Below are 17,586 nucleotides of genomic sequence, written 5' to 3'. Positions count from 1 at the left end.
CTTTGCTAGTTTTAAAATCATTTAATCACATCCACTGGACTGTGAACCATGAAGTCCACAGTTTGAGCCTACCAGCCTCTCTATAGGTGAAAGATAAGGGTTTCTGCTCCCGTGAGGATTTAAAGCCTCAGAAACCCTATACAATAGGGGTGGGGAAATTTTTTTTCTGCAAAAACTTATAATGTCACTCGTGGGCCAAACAAAATTATCAACTTAAAAATTAGCTGACTCTATTTGGTCAAACATTTAATTAACTCACCCCTAATGATGATGTGATGTCTGGAGTCCTGGTGTGGCGTTGTGGGTTAATGTGCCAGACTGCAAAGCTGTTTGAACTGCAAGGTCAGCAGTTGAAACTCAGAAACCCTATACAGGGTTGCTATGGATCAGAATAGACTGAGCAGCACTTAACAATAACAACAATACTGTGGCTGGAACTGTGGGTGCCTTGGCAGGGCCAGACCCAATGCTGACTTGACCACACGTAACAACAACTGCTTTACATCAGCAACTGGGCGAGTATTTGACCAAACAATTTAGCTAAGTTGACACACAAAATTTAAAATCACACCACAGGTGGGGATGGAAGAAGATGCCATTGAGTGAAGTTATACAGAAGCCTACTAAATTGAGCCTATTTCATTTTGTAACGAAGTGGTCCTTGAATGTGTTTATCATTATGGTATTAATATTATCATAGTCAAAACTATGATTTAAAATTCTCTATGAAAAAAATATGCATTATAATAAATTAAGCATTGGCTGGCTATGTGCCATGGAGTCGGTTCCGACTTATAGCGACCCTCTACAGGGTTTCTGAGGCTGTAAATCTTTATGAGAGCAGAAAGCCTCATTTTTCTCCCACGGAACAGCTGGTAGTTTCAAACTGCTGACCTTGTGGCTTGCAGCCCAATTCGTAACCACTACGCTACCAGAGCTCCTTAAATTAAGCATTACAATAATAATAATAATAATGATCATTTCTTGATATTACTAAACAGTTTATATATATGAGCTTCTTTGATCCTCGAAACAATCCCACAAGTTAGGCATTGCTATTAATCATCATTTTACTGTTGAAGAAGCTGAGAGTAAGGAAGTTAGGTTAATTTTCTCTAGTTAGTAAGTGGCGTTTGTGAATTAGGGTGTTGGCAAGTAGATTGAATATATTTGTACTATGAACTGAAGAAAGAACACGTTTTTCTTGGAAGAAGTAGACACAGAGCACTTCTTAGAATTGAGGATGGAGAGACTTTACCTCATGTACTTTGTGTATGTTATCAGGAGGAAAGAGTCCCTGGAGAAGAACATCACGGAACAGTAGAGGAGAAGCAAAAAATAAGAAGACCCTCAGCAAGATACATTCACACTGTGACTTCAACATAGGCTCAAGCATAACAATGTTTGTAAGGATCGGGCAGGACTGGGCCATGTTTGGTTTGGTTGTATACAGGGTTGCTATGAGTTGGAACTGATTTGATGTCACCTGCAAGGTCAGCGGTTCAAGCTCACCTGCTGCTCCTGAGAAACCATGTACAGTGTGCCTATGGGTCGGAATCGCCTTGATGACACTTAACAACAACAACAACAAACACAACCTGGGGAGTCCTGGTGTGGCACTGAGGGTTAATGGGTCAGACCGCAAAGCTGCTTTAACTACAAGTTTGGAGGTTCAAGCTCACCGGCTGCTCCTTGGAAACCCTATACATGTTGCTATGATTAGAAACCCACTCAATGGTACTTAACAACAAACAACAAACACAACCTGCCTGGTGTAGCATTTCAAGTTGATGCACTGGACTGCAAAGTCACTTTGAATCACAAAGTTGTTAGTTCAAGGTCACCCGTCACTCCTCCAGAACCCTATACAGGGTAGTTATGAATCGAAACTGACTCGGCAGTACTTACCAACAACTAATACAACAACAAAAGGAAATGACCTTTCTGAGAGACTAGCCTCCAGAGCTTATAGGGTTTTTGTTGTTGTTGTTGTTGTTGTTTTATAATGTTTTATTGTGAATTATGTGATAGTTTACATGGGAGAACATTAGTTTTACATTCATCCTATGGTATATCATTTCATTGCCATGGTTACAATCCCCTTCATGTATCATCAACCAACCACAGGATATACCATGCAAGCCTGCCCCCCAGTCATCAGTACACAGCCCCTCTCCCTTTCTGGGTCTAAAGTCCCCAGCCACTCCATCTCTCCATGTCATCATCTCTGCCTCCATCTCAGGCATCACTGCTTCTCTGGGTAGGGTCCCGCTCTCTGCTCTTCTCCCTTGATGGTTCTAGGGACCTCCGCTCCTAGACTGCAAAGTTCATCACTTCCCTCCTCGCTACAAAACATCTTCCTTTACATTTCCAACCCTCACAATCAGTCCTGATAACAATTATTCACTATTGTACCACATAAGTGTTATCCCCATCTCCTTTCATCAGCCCCGCCTAGACAGATTGGATACTACTCAGTGGAGATTCTACCTTCCTCCATGCCCTCTGGATTTGGATTCCCTCTTGAAAGCTTGTAAGCCAGTCACGTCTTGCCTTTGTTGTTGTTGTTAAGTGCCATCGAGTCGGTTCCGACCCATAGCGACCCTGTATAGGGTTTCCGAGGGTGTAAATCTTTACGGGACTAGAAAGCCTCATCTTTCTCCCACGGAGCAGCTGGTAGTTTCGAAGCGCTGACCTTAAGGTTCGCAGCCTGATTTGTAAGTACTACGCTACCAGAGCTCCTTTCTTGCCTTTGTAGGCCCCCGCATTTTGGGTAGCCAATGTCCAACTTGCCCATCCCTGTCTACTCTGTGTATGGAGGGGGTGGGAATGATCCTTGCTGTTGAGAGCTTATAGTCTTAATAATATGTGCCAAATTACCTCTCAAAGAATGAAAAGTTATTTATTTTATACTTTTTAAAATATTTGAGTGTTTTTATATTTAAATATTATAAATATTAGTACATATTGTAAAAATTACATTATAAAATAATTTCCCCATATTTTATTTTATCACTTGTACCTCATGGCTTGGCAGACTTTATAATATTTCAGGCTTGCTGAGATGCCTTGAGAATAAAAAAATGTTATAAAAAGGAACCCTGGGTGAACAGGCATAAATTGGACCTATTCTAGAGAAACCAGGGCACATGGTCATTTCAATTCCCAAGAATATGATAAAGTAGAAAAAGGATCTTAAAGAATCCCATCTTTATGTGTGCTCATAGATTAATTAGCATAATCAGTTATGTTTTATAGTGTACATGTACTTGTGTGTGTGTGTAGTCTAGAATGTTTTCTTCAGTGTAGTATAAATATTGTCTTATTTCCTGTTGTGTGCCTTTTCACGTTGCTTTAATTAGCTTTATTTTAAAGTGGCTTTTAATCCCTAGTAATGAAATTGATTTTTTTCTCATTGAACAGTTGTGGTGTTGTTAGGTAACTGTACTTAAGTCTAAGACCGAGTTATTCGTTATTCTAGTAGTCCATGATCTATTCAGTATCCTTTACCAACATCCTAATTCAAATGCATCAGTTCTTGTTTTTAAGTGTCGTCAAATCAATTTCAACTCATAGCAACCTTGCATAGTTTTCAAGGAGTGTCTGGTGAGTTTGAACCACCAATCCTGTGGTCAGCACTCCAGTGCTCATGTTCCAGGATCACACCAGGTCCCCTTATGTGTTCCATATCCATTCTTCAGCTTTCATTTGTATATGAGGCTATTGAAAATGCCATGGCTGGATGTTGTTGTTGTTAAGTACTGTGGAGTCAATTCCGACCCATAGTGACCCTGTATAGGGTTTCCAAGGAGCAGCTGGTGAGCTTGAACCACCCACCTTGCAGTTCAAATGACTTTTCAGTCTGACGCATTAGCCCACAGCACTGCACCAGGACCCCATGGCTGGGTTATTGTTGTTGTTATGTGCCGTGGAGTCGTTTCCGACTCATAGCGACCCTGTACAGGGTTTCCAAGGCTGTAAATCTTTACAGGAGCAGAAAGCCTCATCTTTCTCCCATGGAACAGTTGGTAGTTTCGAACTGCAGACCTTGCGGTTTGCAGCCTGATTCGTAACCACTATGCTACCAGAGCTCCTTAGATACACCTTAATATTAGAGCTTAAATTCTTCCAGTTGGTCTACAGTTGGAGCCCTAACTCCATTTTGAGACACAATTTGAGACGCCATTAAGCCATCTAGCTTCGATACATCCCAGAAAAACCCAAGGAATGTCAGTTTATACTTAGTAAGAAGATAGTTAAAATTTAGATTACAGGTTCTGGGCCAGACCAAGGAGGGGCAGTTTTTCCTAAGGAACTTGCCTGGATATGTCTTTAATTACTTAGAGAAAACTGTCATATACTATGGTGCTGTAGGACAAAGCACTGGACCGCAAGGTTGGTTTGAACCACAAGGTTGGTGGTTCAAATTCACCAGCTGCTCCCTGGAAACTACATAGGGTTGCTGTGTGTCGGAACTGACTTAACAGCACTCAACAACAACATCTAGTTGAACTTAAAAGTTGCAATCCTAATGCCTATAACTCAGGGCCACATGATCATGCGTCATACCCCAAACACCATATGGCCAATGGTTGAAGCCCCAGAACCAATCCTGTTAGTTGTTTTTTTTTGTGTGTGTGTTGTTGTTGTTTTGTTTTGTTTTGTTTTAAGTCTGCCACTGTATACAGACTCCCATCTTGGTTCTTTCTGTACTTCTGTAGTCCTGCCTGTGATACTGATGGATTATACCTGCCACCAACAGTGATCTTGGGATTTGTTTTGTTTCTGTGGCATTTGTATAACCCAGGATGTGAATTGGAGGTTATCAATTGACCTTATGCTGATAGTTTCCCTTATCTTGGATGTCTATTTGTCTTTGTTCTGTTTAAGGCTTAACAAAGGATTTTTATAGGATCTATTTGAAACTTAAGGTTTATTTTTTCCCCCTAGCACAGGTCTCAAAGTGACATCTTTTCTTTTTAAACATTGTAGACAGATCTTTCAAAACAGGTTTGCCAAATGAATTACATCATTTAATTTCTTGACTGCTGCTTCCATGAAATTTATTTTGGTTCCAAGTAAAATAAAATCTTTGACAACTTCAATCTTTTCTCTGTTTATCATGATGTTGCTTACTGGTTCAGTTGTTAAGAATCTTTGTTTTCTTTATGCTGAGATGTAATCCACACTGAAGACTAGAATCATTGTTCTTCATCAATATTAAGTCATTTTCAGTTTCAGCAGGCAAGGTTGTATCATCTGCATACCATAGGTTGTTACTGAGTCTGCTTGCAATCTTAATGCTGTGTTGGTCTTTAAGTAGTCTAACTTCATGGATTATTTGCCCCACCTACAAACTGAATAAGTACGGTGAAAGGATACATTCCCAATACAAACCTTTCTTGGTTTAAAACCCCCATACTTTGAGTCCTGGTGTGGTGCTGTGTGCTAATGTGCCAGACTGCAAAGCCACTTGAACTGCAAGGTCAGCAGTTCAAGCTTGCCAGCTGTTCCTCAGAAACCCTATAAAGAATTACTATGGGTCAGAACTGACTCAAGGGCACTTATAACAACAACTTTGATATATGTATATTTTAAAAAGCATTTTCTTAACTTTCAAATCGTTTAATCTATCATTTATATTACTTTCATGGAAAAACATGTTCATTCTATTCTATTTATAAAGATCTAGGAGTCCCGGTGTGGTGCTGTGGGTTAATGTGCCAGACTGCAAAGCCGACTGAACTGCAAGTTTGGCAGTTCAAGCTCACCAGCTGCTCCTCGGAAACCCTGCACAGGGTCGCTATGAGTCGGAGTCGACTCAACGGCACTGAACAACAACAGCAACATTTAAAAATAGAAAAGAAAGGCAGTAGAAATGACAACCAACAGATATAAGCACGGGGATAGCAGTTTTGCACAGAGTCTTTCAGGGTTGACTAGGAAGATTTTCCTTTTTTAAAAAATTCGTTTTCTCCTCCACAATTTCTAAGTATATTTATTCAAGAATTTTCTATTACTCTACTTAGTAATGTGTAATTTTCTTTATGTTGTAATTTATTGTTGTTGTTGTTGATGTTAAGTGCCAAGTCTGTTCTGACTAATAGCGACCCTAGGTATGGTTTCCAAGGAGTGACTGGTGAGCTTGAACTGCCAACCTTGCAGTTCAAACCAGTCTTGAAGTCCACTGCATTAATCTCCAGTACCCACAACACCAGGACTCTATTCTCATCCATAACCCTTATGGATCATTTCACCCTTAATCTCTGGTATCTGTAAAGAGATTGTCCTTATTTTAGCCCTTATATTTATTTTTTTGTAATGATATAGGAAAGGTACTATAATTTGTGCATTTATTTACACGCATTATGAACTTAAAAAAAAAAAAAACATTTTTTGATCATGCCATGGTGGCTTTACAGGATAAGCACTGGACTACAAACCAAACAATCTGTGGTTCTCACCCGCTAGAGAAAAATGAGACTTTCTGCTCCTGCAAAGATTTAAATGCCTTGGAAACCCTTTATAGGGTTTCCTGCAAACCTCATACAGGTTGCTATGAGTCAGAACTGACTCCACAGCACTTAACATTGACAACAATAATCATGCCATGTCATATGAAAATAGTGCGTATATTATTTTAGATATTACCTTCACTTACTTGATTTTTACATATTGTTTTATTGGTTTAACAATCCCCTGGGGGACACCTTTGCTTTTAAACTCTAAAGGCATCTTTTGTAGCAGACTTACCCAATGAGTATGTCTAATTTCTATATTGTTTCTTCCATGAACATTTATTGTGCTTCTAAGAAAAATGAAATCTTAGACAACTTCAATCGTTTATCCATTTATGAAGATGTTGCTTACTGGTCCAATTGTTAGGCTTTATGTTTTATGTTAAGGTGTCATCCATTCTAATGGCTACAGTCTTCAGTGTTTATCAGTAAGTGTTTCAAGTCCCTTTCAACCAGCAAGGTTGTATGATGCATACCTCAGATCATTACTGAGTTTTGCTCCTATCTTAATGCTGCATTTTTCTTTATATAGATCAGCTTGTTGGATTATTTGTGCAGCACACAATTGAAATAATTAGATAAAATATGTAATCATGATTCATACCTTTCGTGATGTTAAACCTGTCTGAATGACTACTTAGTGGATACACTGCCTTTTGATCTCCTCTTATGACCTTTTTACTTTTCTCTTCAAAAATCTAATATTTAATTGCAAAGGTCACAAAAAAGTATTCATAGTTTATTTCGAAGATATTTTCACTATTTTTCTTTCTACTTTGAAAGACCCACACTTCTGATGGCATTTTAAAACATTGTCATTGTTGTTGTTAAGTGCTGTCATGTCAATTCCAACCCAGAGCGACCCTGTATAGGGTTTTCAAGGAGCAGCTGATGAGTTTGAACCACCGACCTTGAAGTTCAAACGACTTTGCAGTCTGATGCATTAGCTAGTTTCTTTTGTTGTTACTGTTCTAAATGCAGAAGTTAGATCAATCTTGGTGGTTTTACTAATATCCACATTGTAAGTCATTTTCCACAGTTACTTTAATTATTTTAATTTTATATTGTTACTCAGAGAAAATTAAAAAAATAATAATTGTTTTACATTTAAATATGTGTTGACTTGTTTTAACCAATTTGGCATTCTAATTAAACATACAGCCTTAAGTATGTTCCTTTTATCATGGTAAGTATATATATATATATAAACAAATCATTTTCCTTTCAGCATTCTTCACATGCACAATCAATGACCTTAATCATTTTCATCATATTGTCCAACCATTATCCTATCTTAATTACAACACCTTTAATTGTATTTTCAAGATACACTACACATATCTGCTTTAATTGCCATTACTCTTTTCCCTTTCTCATGTAAAGGGGACTGCCAGATTGTCAGAGTCAAAGAGGGGTGTCATCTGCCTTCTGCGGTTGCCTTGCCAACATCCCTGTTCTTCAGAAATCTAGGTGCAGGGCAGTGGGTGTCACCTAACAAACCAGAAAAGGAACAAACGACCACTCATCAGTACTTTTGAACTTGAAAGCATACCCGCATTGGACATTTGCAATAGTTGAACATCCCTGTTGGTGTGTGGAATGGTGGTTCACCCCACAGCCATCAGGATATACTCATCATCATCAATATTTCTAACTAGTAGTTCCACTACCAGTTTTCTCTTAGGAAGATTTATCATTGAAAGGTAAATCCGTAATGACATTGGAATAAGAGAAGATAATTAGTATCTTACTCATATGAAATTAGAAATCATATGTTTGTTTCCAGAAAGGAAGGCTGAGTTTGGTTCAGAAAGAATACAATCTCACTCAGATTTGTAGAGAGATGCCATTGTTTCACCTGTTAGAGTGGCAAATAACCAAAGAATTGATAACACATTGTAGGTGAGCATATAGAGAACTATGCATTTATATTCATGAATGTTAAAGTGGTCATTACTACAATAGATGACAATTTAGAATTCTGTTTTTATATTAAGATCATACCTACCTTTGACCTAACAATACCATTTCGATGAATTTGATTTATATATTTGAGGGGGCCACAAAATCTTATGGAAGTCTGGAATTAAAAGATAATGGAATCTCTGCACAGACATTTGAAAGGTCCTGTCATTCCTGTCAGTTGCCACCAGGCAAGCTCCAACTCTTTCACCTTGATCCATGTACAGTAGATTTAGATCTTGTCTAATCCTGTATCATTTTTATAAAAACTGGTGTGCTTGAGTTCATTGTTGTGGCCACTATATAATTTGAAAGACTTCCAACATAGGGAGTTCTTCTTGCAGCATTATATTCGTTGTGTTCTGTTGTGGTCCATAGGGTTTTCATTGGTTAATTTTTGGAAATATATCATTAGGCCTTTCTTCCTAGTTTGTCATAGTCTTGAAGCTCAACTCAAACTTGTTCACCTGGAGGGATCCAGCAGGTAGTTGAAATCTTGCTGGCATTGCTTCTAGCATCGTAGCATCAAACAATGTGCTATGTTACAGGACAACAAACCGATAGGCTAGTAGTGGATAAATATACTGCCAACCATGAAAACTTGTTTTCCAAAAATGTTGCTCTCCACTTCTTTTCAATAGCAAAAGATTAGAGACAATTCTTCATAAGCAGCAGACTTGTTAGATCCCTGTTGGGACAATCACATGGTATATGTTAATGTGCCATAAAGAATGACAAAGAGCTTCTTGTGAACATTTATGGAGCAATCTTCAAGATACTCTATAATTGAGTAACAGCAAGGTAAACAATGGAATGCAATTATTTGTATAGAAATGAAGGCTATGTAGATGCATTGCTTTTATTTGCATAAACTCATATATAATATGATATATGATAATCATATTTCTTGAATTATTTATAAGAAATTAGAAATATTGGTGACTCCTCTGGAAGAAAAGATGAGTGGCTGGAGAATGAGTCTGAGAAGCAGACAACTTACTAACATGCTTGAATTCCCATTCAAAAATGAAGAAAAAATCATTTGGAATCAGGACTTTTTTTTTTTTAAGTGGTAAACTCGGTACCAAGTGCATTTGTAACATTTGGGCCTCTAAATATGTTAAGAACAAGCAGCAATCATCATTCCTGTTAGAGGATTAAGAAATCAACAATACTAGACACTTGAGAGTGGAACTGTACTTGAAGCAATGTCTCTCTCCACACCCTCCCCAATGGCCTCATTTTAATAGCATTCCAATGACATTTTGATCCAGTTTGGGCTGGAATGCTGGGGAACGGTATATTAGTGTCTCACACATTATGTAGTAAAAACCACCTGCATCAATGTTACTTGCTGTAGCATCTTAAAAGAACGTGTTCCTACTCTTGCTGAGATTCTTATTGTTATGTTTAGGTGCTGTTGAGTATATTCTGACTCATAACAACCTTATGTACAACAATACACTGCCCAGTCCTGCACCAACCTCACAATCGTTGCTATGCTTGATCCCCTCGCTGCTGCCACTATGCCAGTATATCTCATTGGGGAACTTACTCTCTTTTTCTGACCCTCCTCCACTTTACTTAAGGAGCTGTGGTAGCGTAGTGGTTATGAATCGGGCTGTGACCCTTAAGGTCAGCTGTTCAAAATTACCAGCTGTTCCATGGGAGAAAGATGAGGCTTTCTGCTCCCGTAAAGATTTACAGCCTTGGAAACCCTGTACAGGGTCGCTATGAGTCAGAACCGACTCCATGGCACATAACAACAACAACAACAAAATACCATGGCTTGAGTCAAGCACACCTTAATCCTCAAACTGAGATATTTGCTCTCAAACAATTTAAAGAAGTCTTGTGCAGCAGATTTAACTAATGTTATATGTTGTTCAAGTTCTTGACTGTAGCTTCCATGAGTGCTGATGGTTGATTCAAGCAAAATTAAGTCTTTGACAAATTCAGTCATTTCTCCCTCCATTTATTGTGCTGTTATTTATTGGCCCAGTGGTGAGGATTTTTGTTTTCTTTACATTGAGGTGCAACCCATACAGAAAGCTGTGGGGTTTGATCTTTATCAGTAAGTATTTTAATTCCACTTCCCTTTCCCTTTCAGAAAGCAAGATTGTATCATTTGCATATCACAGGTTGTTAATGAGTCTTTGTCCAATCCTGATGCCAGGCTTCTGTTTTGTTTTTTCATAGAATCCATTTTCTTGGATTATTTGCTCACCATACAGATGGAACAAGTATAGTGAAAGAATAGAATCCTGGCACATGCGTTTCCTAATTTTGCATCATTAAATGTTTAATTGTTCTGTTTAAACAACTGCCTCTTGGTCTATGTACAGATTCCTCATGAGCACAATTAAGTGTTCCAGAATACTCATTCTCTGCTATGTTGTCTATAGCTTGTAATGATCCACACAGTTAAAAGCCTTTGCATAGTCAATAAAGCACAGATAAACGTTTTTCTGGTATTCTCTGCTATCAGTCAAGATCTACTTAACTTCAGCCATGCTGTACCTCATTCCGTGTCCTCTGCCAGTTCCCTGTTAATGTACAATGGCAGCTGGTTTTTCATTATCTTTAGCAAAATTTTACTTGCATGCAATATTGATGATATTGTCTAATGATTTCCACTTTCCATTGGGTTCACCTCCCTTTGGAATGGGCACAAATGTGGATCTCTTCCAATCAGTTGGCCAGGTAGCTGTCTTAAAATTTTCTTGGCATTGATGTGTGAGTCCTCCAGTGCCAAATCAGTATCTTGAAAGATTTTTAATTTGTAGTCCATCAATTCTCAGAGTGTTGTTCTTTGTCAATGCCCTCGGTGCACTTTGGACTTCTTCCTTCAGGATCATTGGCTCTTGTACATACGCGGCTTCTTGAAATGGTTGGACATCAGTCATTTCTTTTGGGTACAGTGAGTCTGTATATTCCTGCCATCATCTTTTGTTGCTTTCTACATCATTCAATATTTTCCCCAGAAAATCACAGCAGAACCCAAACCATGGCTACTATCTTACTTCAAATTCTCTTATTTGTCTTTTATCTATTCCTCAGCGAATATTCTGCTCAGATTAATTTAGCTATTAGTAGGAAGCTCATAGAGTTTCTCAGTGACATGCTACCTACATTTAAAAGCATGTCATTGCTATTACATGTCAATCTGAACTCTGTATATGGCAGCAGATAAATTGAGGTAACTGGTGAATATCCAAATGAATATTCTGAATGGAATGCAAGTGCTTATTGAAATTCAAATTTTCATATAATGTCCAAGAAATGTTGTTGTTAGGGCTTTCTGAGGAGCAGCTAGTGAATCTGAACCACCAACCTTGTGGTTCAAACCGACCTTGCAGTCCTGCACATTAACTCACAGCGCCATGCCAGGACTCCATCCAAGAAATAGTTCTGTGCATTTATATGCACTGTCAAACATAAATATGTGCAATTCTTAATCTAAATTGGCTCAGAAAAATTTCAGTTACATATTAGACAAATATTTGAAAAGAGTAACTTTCTGAAATCACTGACATTAACTAGGAACAACTATTCTAAAATTTCAAGTACGTTTGTCAGAAATGTCTGCTGGGTTCATTGGAGGGGTTGTTTGAGAATTTTCTCCTCACTGGTCTATTTATGCCCCATCAAATAGACCTGTATACAAAGCTCCACTCAGCCAGTCATTTGAATACATAATCACTCTGAGGTCTGATTTCCAATCTATAAAATACCAATTATATATAAATTGTAATTTATTATGGTGTTTGCTGGAAAATTAGAGTATTTATGAAGCTGTCTACCACAGCAATATCTTGTGTCTTCTAGATTTTTCTCACTAATAGTGATTATTTTGTGGTTCTTACCCAACCCATTTTCCAAAGGCATTCCCTGAAAATTTTGCTATTTTCCTATATCTTTCCTTGGGCCAACTGACATGGAAGAGCCTGTACTTTAGTTGGATTCTGGATTTTAGTCTTTTGCACCATGATTTCATCCAAATTCTCAAGGGTAAGCTATCAAGTAGAAGATCATTTACAGGGTAGCATCCAAATAAATGCTAAAGTAGATTTCTATAACTTACAGTTCCTATAAAGGAAATGGCTGTACACATAGAGAACATATATTTCATTTGCTGAGGTCACACTTGTTTTATACATTTGTACCTACATATTTATTTTCATGTTCAAAAGTACATAGTTTGGACAAGGTATATGAGCAACCTTTTTGTAAAAGAGATTAGACAGTTGGTGATTAAGCACTTGGCTGCTAAACAAAAGGTTAGTGATTTGAACCCCCCTGCTACTCCACAGGAGTAAAGATGTGTCAGTCTGCTTTGGTAAAGACTGCCTACAGCCTTCCCAATGGTATGGGTAGTTCTAATCTGTCACTTATGTGCCAGAATCAACTTCACAGCAATGGGAGGATTTTTTTTTTTTTTTTTTTTTTAAAGAGGTCAACCATTTACAGCTGTTCAGAGAAGAAAAGGTAATTCTCAGAGAGACCAGAAAACAAAGTAGTCCATTTCTCTACAGAAGAGGACTGACAAAGAGCCTAATTTTACACCTGGGATTTAATTGGACAAAACAAAAAAGTGCAATCAAGGACACAGAGCTGAGGGGCGGAAGGACATATCAGTAAGTAAGCCTGTAGACATGTATGCCATAGCTGGGACACTTGTGGCGTGGTCAGCATTTAGGAAGGAAGATTGAATTTAGGAACAAGATGGACTAGGTGGGTTGGTGCCCTGGCTCCTGAACTGTTGTGGTGTTGCTAAGTGATATCAAATCTGTTTTGACTTACACTGACTTACATCACCCTTTTGATTGGCTAGAACCACTGGCCTTATGGCTAATCCTTATGGCGTATCCTACAGTGTCACACCAGAGTCTTGAGCACTTCTGAGGAAAAAAAAAAAAAAAAAAGATTTTGAATGTTGAGGTGTATCTGTGTAATTACTAATCAAGGACTTAAAAAAATTTTTTTTTTGCTGTTTGTTGTTCATGGTGTTAAATATTTTTCCTTCAAATGGTTTTTGCTATATTGAAATGTAGATATGACAGCATTGTACTGACAGTTTACTCTATGACTCCACATCACTATTGCTCAGGTACTTTGGAGGAGTGATGAGGTGTCTTCTCAGGCTTGTAGCATCTAGAAATACCCTTCTTCAATGAAGAAGTCACAGGTGAGGTGTCACTGGTCACCTGTTGTGAGTTAAAGAACATGCTGCCTCTTCCCCTTGCAGGTCATTGTGGCTAAGAGACTTACTTAAACCTAATGAGATATAAACGGAAGCCACATGCTCTGTTTGACATCACCTTCCATGTAAGAAAGATGCCTCTTTGCCTTGGAATAGCATCACCTTTCTCCTTCCCATTCTTGGGAGCACAGAAATGACCCTGACTCAATGTACAGATGGGATGGTGTTCAAGGAGGATGAAAATGTGGAAAACATGTACTCCATGCCCCAACCCAGATAATCTACCTAAGGATAGGTAAAATAAATAAACATTTACCTTTCTTTCTTTATTTAATTCCTCTAATTTTGGAACCCTTTATTTCAGCAGCGGAAAGGTGAAATTTCCCTTACCCAATATCAATAGTTTATACGTGCTTACAGCAATTTCACCAAAATAGTCATAAAATCTGCAGGTTAGGACCAAGTTACTTTTTAAATTCTTATCAAGTCGGCCTCCTTTTTTTTCTCGCTGCTGTAACAATTTTCATCAATAGGGCTATCAAAGCAGAGTTATTTTTCAAGTGCAGGCACAAAAAGAAAGAAACTAGGCAATGTATTAGAATTGCCCATGTGAATTGCACTCACATTTCTGAGCCAATATATTTAAAAGATTAAATGAAAATATCCCATCTACTGTTATCACAGTCTGCTGTCTTCACCAATATGAACTGAGAATAAGAGATGGCAGTTTTTCAATGTATTGCCTAGATTCCTCCGGCTCAGATTGCTCCTATCATTTCTAATTCCCACCACGCTTCTGTGATAAAGCAAGAAATAATATTCCAAAATGCCACAAGTCTCCAATAGAGGATGCGTTGTCCTTTACAATTAGCATATTTTTCTACTAGACCGAGTGTTTGGAATGCAGTGATTTATGGGTCCAGTAAATATATATACGTAGTTGCCCGGATTTAAGAAGGTTATATAGAAAGTTGACTTTGTGTACAAATAAATGCCAAAAAGGTACACTCAGTTAAGGGAATTATGTGTAGGGGATTCTGGCTATAAATTTCTATTGCATTTTCTGACTTAAATTGCTTATGTGTCAGTATAAATTGCGGAGCAGAAAATAGTCTAAGAGTATTAAAACTTTAGTTAACTCCATTTCCTCAGGTCTATATAATTTTAAACTTATTTAGGACAATAGCCCATTTGTTTTATAAATCACAGTGTTTATTGTAATATCTTTCAAACTGAAGGCACTAAATCACTTTATATTACTGAGCTCAGGAAGAATGCAGCGTAGAACTTGGCAGGCAGAACATGTATCAGTGTGATATTGATCTAAGCAAGGAAAAGGAAATAGTGCTGAATGCACTCCAGGCTAAAAGGATGCTGCTATCTGCTGAATGTACTGTTTGTTCAAATCACTTATGACTAGAGGTGAGGCCATCTTTCTTTCTTTCTTCTTTAGGTTTGGATATGGTTCATCCTAGTGTGGTGCCATAGGATAAGCACTCGACCACAAGGTCAGTTTGAGCTGCAGAGTCGACAGTTCAAACTCACCAGCCACTCCTCCCTTGGAAACCCTCGACAGCGTCACTATGTGTTAGAACCAACTCCACAGCGCTTAATGAGAACACCATGTTCATTAGTCTAATCTGCAAGATTTAGAAAGTTATTTGAGAAATGTTAGTTGAGGAGATGATTGATATTTTTTTCCCCCATAAGGAATGGGTTAAAGTGGCAGGGAGGTCCATGCTGCCGTTGCTATTAAGTTGAGTTTACCTACACTTCCAAAGTCTACTGGAGATCCTTGGTGATTCACAGCACCGCTGTTGATGGCCGAACTAGAGTTATACTTAGCATAGATATACTATCTGACTCTCAAAAGTGTATGTTGTTGTTAGGTGTTAGTGCTGTCGAGTAGGTTCCCGTGTACAACAGAATGAACCATTGCCGTCCCTGCACCATTCTCACCATCTTGCTATGCTTGAGCCTATCACTGAAGCTACTGCGTCAATCCATCTAACAAGTAACAAAAATAAAATAACTATGTGGCAGAATCCTGACTACAGTATGCTGATGTAGGAATACTGTCCATGTAGTCTTACATTCCGAAAACCCAGTAACAATTCCTACATTCCCCAAACCCAGTAACAATCCATGATCTCCAGTTTGCACGGTGTTTAGGAAGGGGCCTAGAAAAGACTCTGAACCCATTGGTGTTGGCATCCAGGTGACTTCACCCTGTCTGACAGGAAGGATCTACGGGAGTTATTCCAAGGAAGGAAATGGTGTGTGGGAGTGAATAAAAGAAATACCATCAGTGAGAAAGGACTCTGATATGTGTTGGTTGGGGGTGACAAGGGCTGTGCTTGGATCTGTTATCAGCTAGTCTCTGAGCTGCATATGCTACCGGAAGGGACTATCTAGGGTTATTCTTCCAGGGTAATTGTCTTATTCAGCATATAAGCAAGCCAGATGTTAGACTTGCTCCTACGATCTAGTGAGTAATGGAGAGTAGCTACAGCTATGTGTACCAATACATGCCAAAAAGGTATATGCGGTAGCCGGTTCTCTCTCTAAGCATGGATGTAGACAACCAGTATCAGTCCTCCTATGCATTTATTAAGGAACTCTGGTAGCGTAGTGGTTATGAATCGGGCTGTGAACCGCAAGGTCAGCAGTTTGAAATTACCAGCTGTTCCGCGGGAGAAAGATGAGGCTTTCTGCTCTCGTAAAGATTTACAGCCTTCAGAAACTCTGTACAGGGTTGCTATGAGTCAGAACAGACTCCACGGCACATAACAACAACAAAAATGTGTTTATTACAGGAATGAAGAGATAGCCATCAATAAACTCATTCCTGTCAGCACTGCATTTTAAACTAGGGATCCTGTGGCTGCCCACTCTATGATAGTTTATATTTGGAATTATTTTTTCTTTCTTGTTCGCAAAGTATTTAGACATTCTTTTTGGTGACCTCATATTCCTCCAAACTCTGAACAATACAAAAATGGTACTTAGATCTGGGGAGTCTTGGTGTAGCATCATAGGATAAGCACTCAACTTCAAGGTTGGTTTAACAGCAAGGTCAGCAGTTCAAACCCACCAGCACCTCCTCAGAAACCACAGGGTCACTATGAGTGGAACTGGGATAATGTCACTTAACAGCAACTCATAGTGACCCTGTGTAGGGTTTCCAGGAGTCCTGGTGTGGCGCTGGATGGCAAAATCGGCACTTCGAGCTCACCAGCCACTCCTCGGAAACCGTGTGTGTACAGGACCGCTATGAGTCAGATGACTCAATGGCACTTAACAACAATAGGGTTTCCAAGGAGCAGCTGGTGGATTTGAACTGTCAGCCTTTTGCAGTCCAGTGCTGAGCCACAGCGCCACACCAAGAGTTCTACTTTACATGATGTTGGTGTGGAATCGGTTCCAACTCATAGCAACCCTGTGTAAGGTTTCTGAGGCTGTAAATCTTTATGGGAGCAGAAAGCCTCATCTTTCTCCTGTGGAACCGCTGGTAGTTTCGAACTGCTGACCTTGAGGCTGGCAGCCAGACTCGTAACCACTACGCTACCAGAGCTCCTTTACCTTTACATACTGTCTTCCTATTTCTCTTTGGCTTGCACACACCAGCACATAAATTCTTGAGCAACAAGAAATGCATGTATTTCTACTCAATGTTCATTGACTGTCAGCCAGTTCTCTGGGTCAAGGTCTTTCTCCATGATGCTATGTTGTTTTCTCTACAGAGCTGTCCGGTTTCACAAAAAACCAACAGGAAGCCCAAATAGAGCATTTCCTCTTGTGGCTGAGATGAGGGGGTGTTTTCTTCCTCTCTCATGTAGCACCCTGCTTGGCATGCTCCGAATCCTCCACGAAACAGATGCGAGAGCATATTTACCACACAAG

Source organism: Chrysochloris asiatica, unplaced genomic scaffold (assembly GCF_000296735.1).
Source record: "Chrysochloris asiatica unplaced genomic scaffold, ChrAsi1.0 scaffold00474, whole genome shotgun sequence".
Taxonomy (NCBI): domain Eukaryota; kingdom Metazoa; phylum Chordata; class Mammalia; order Afrosoricida; family Chrysochloridae; genus Chrysochloris; species Chrysochloris asiatica.
The sequence above is the reverse complement of the archived record's forward strand: the minus strand, read 5'-3'. Positions refer to the sequence as shown.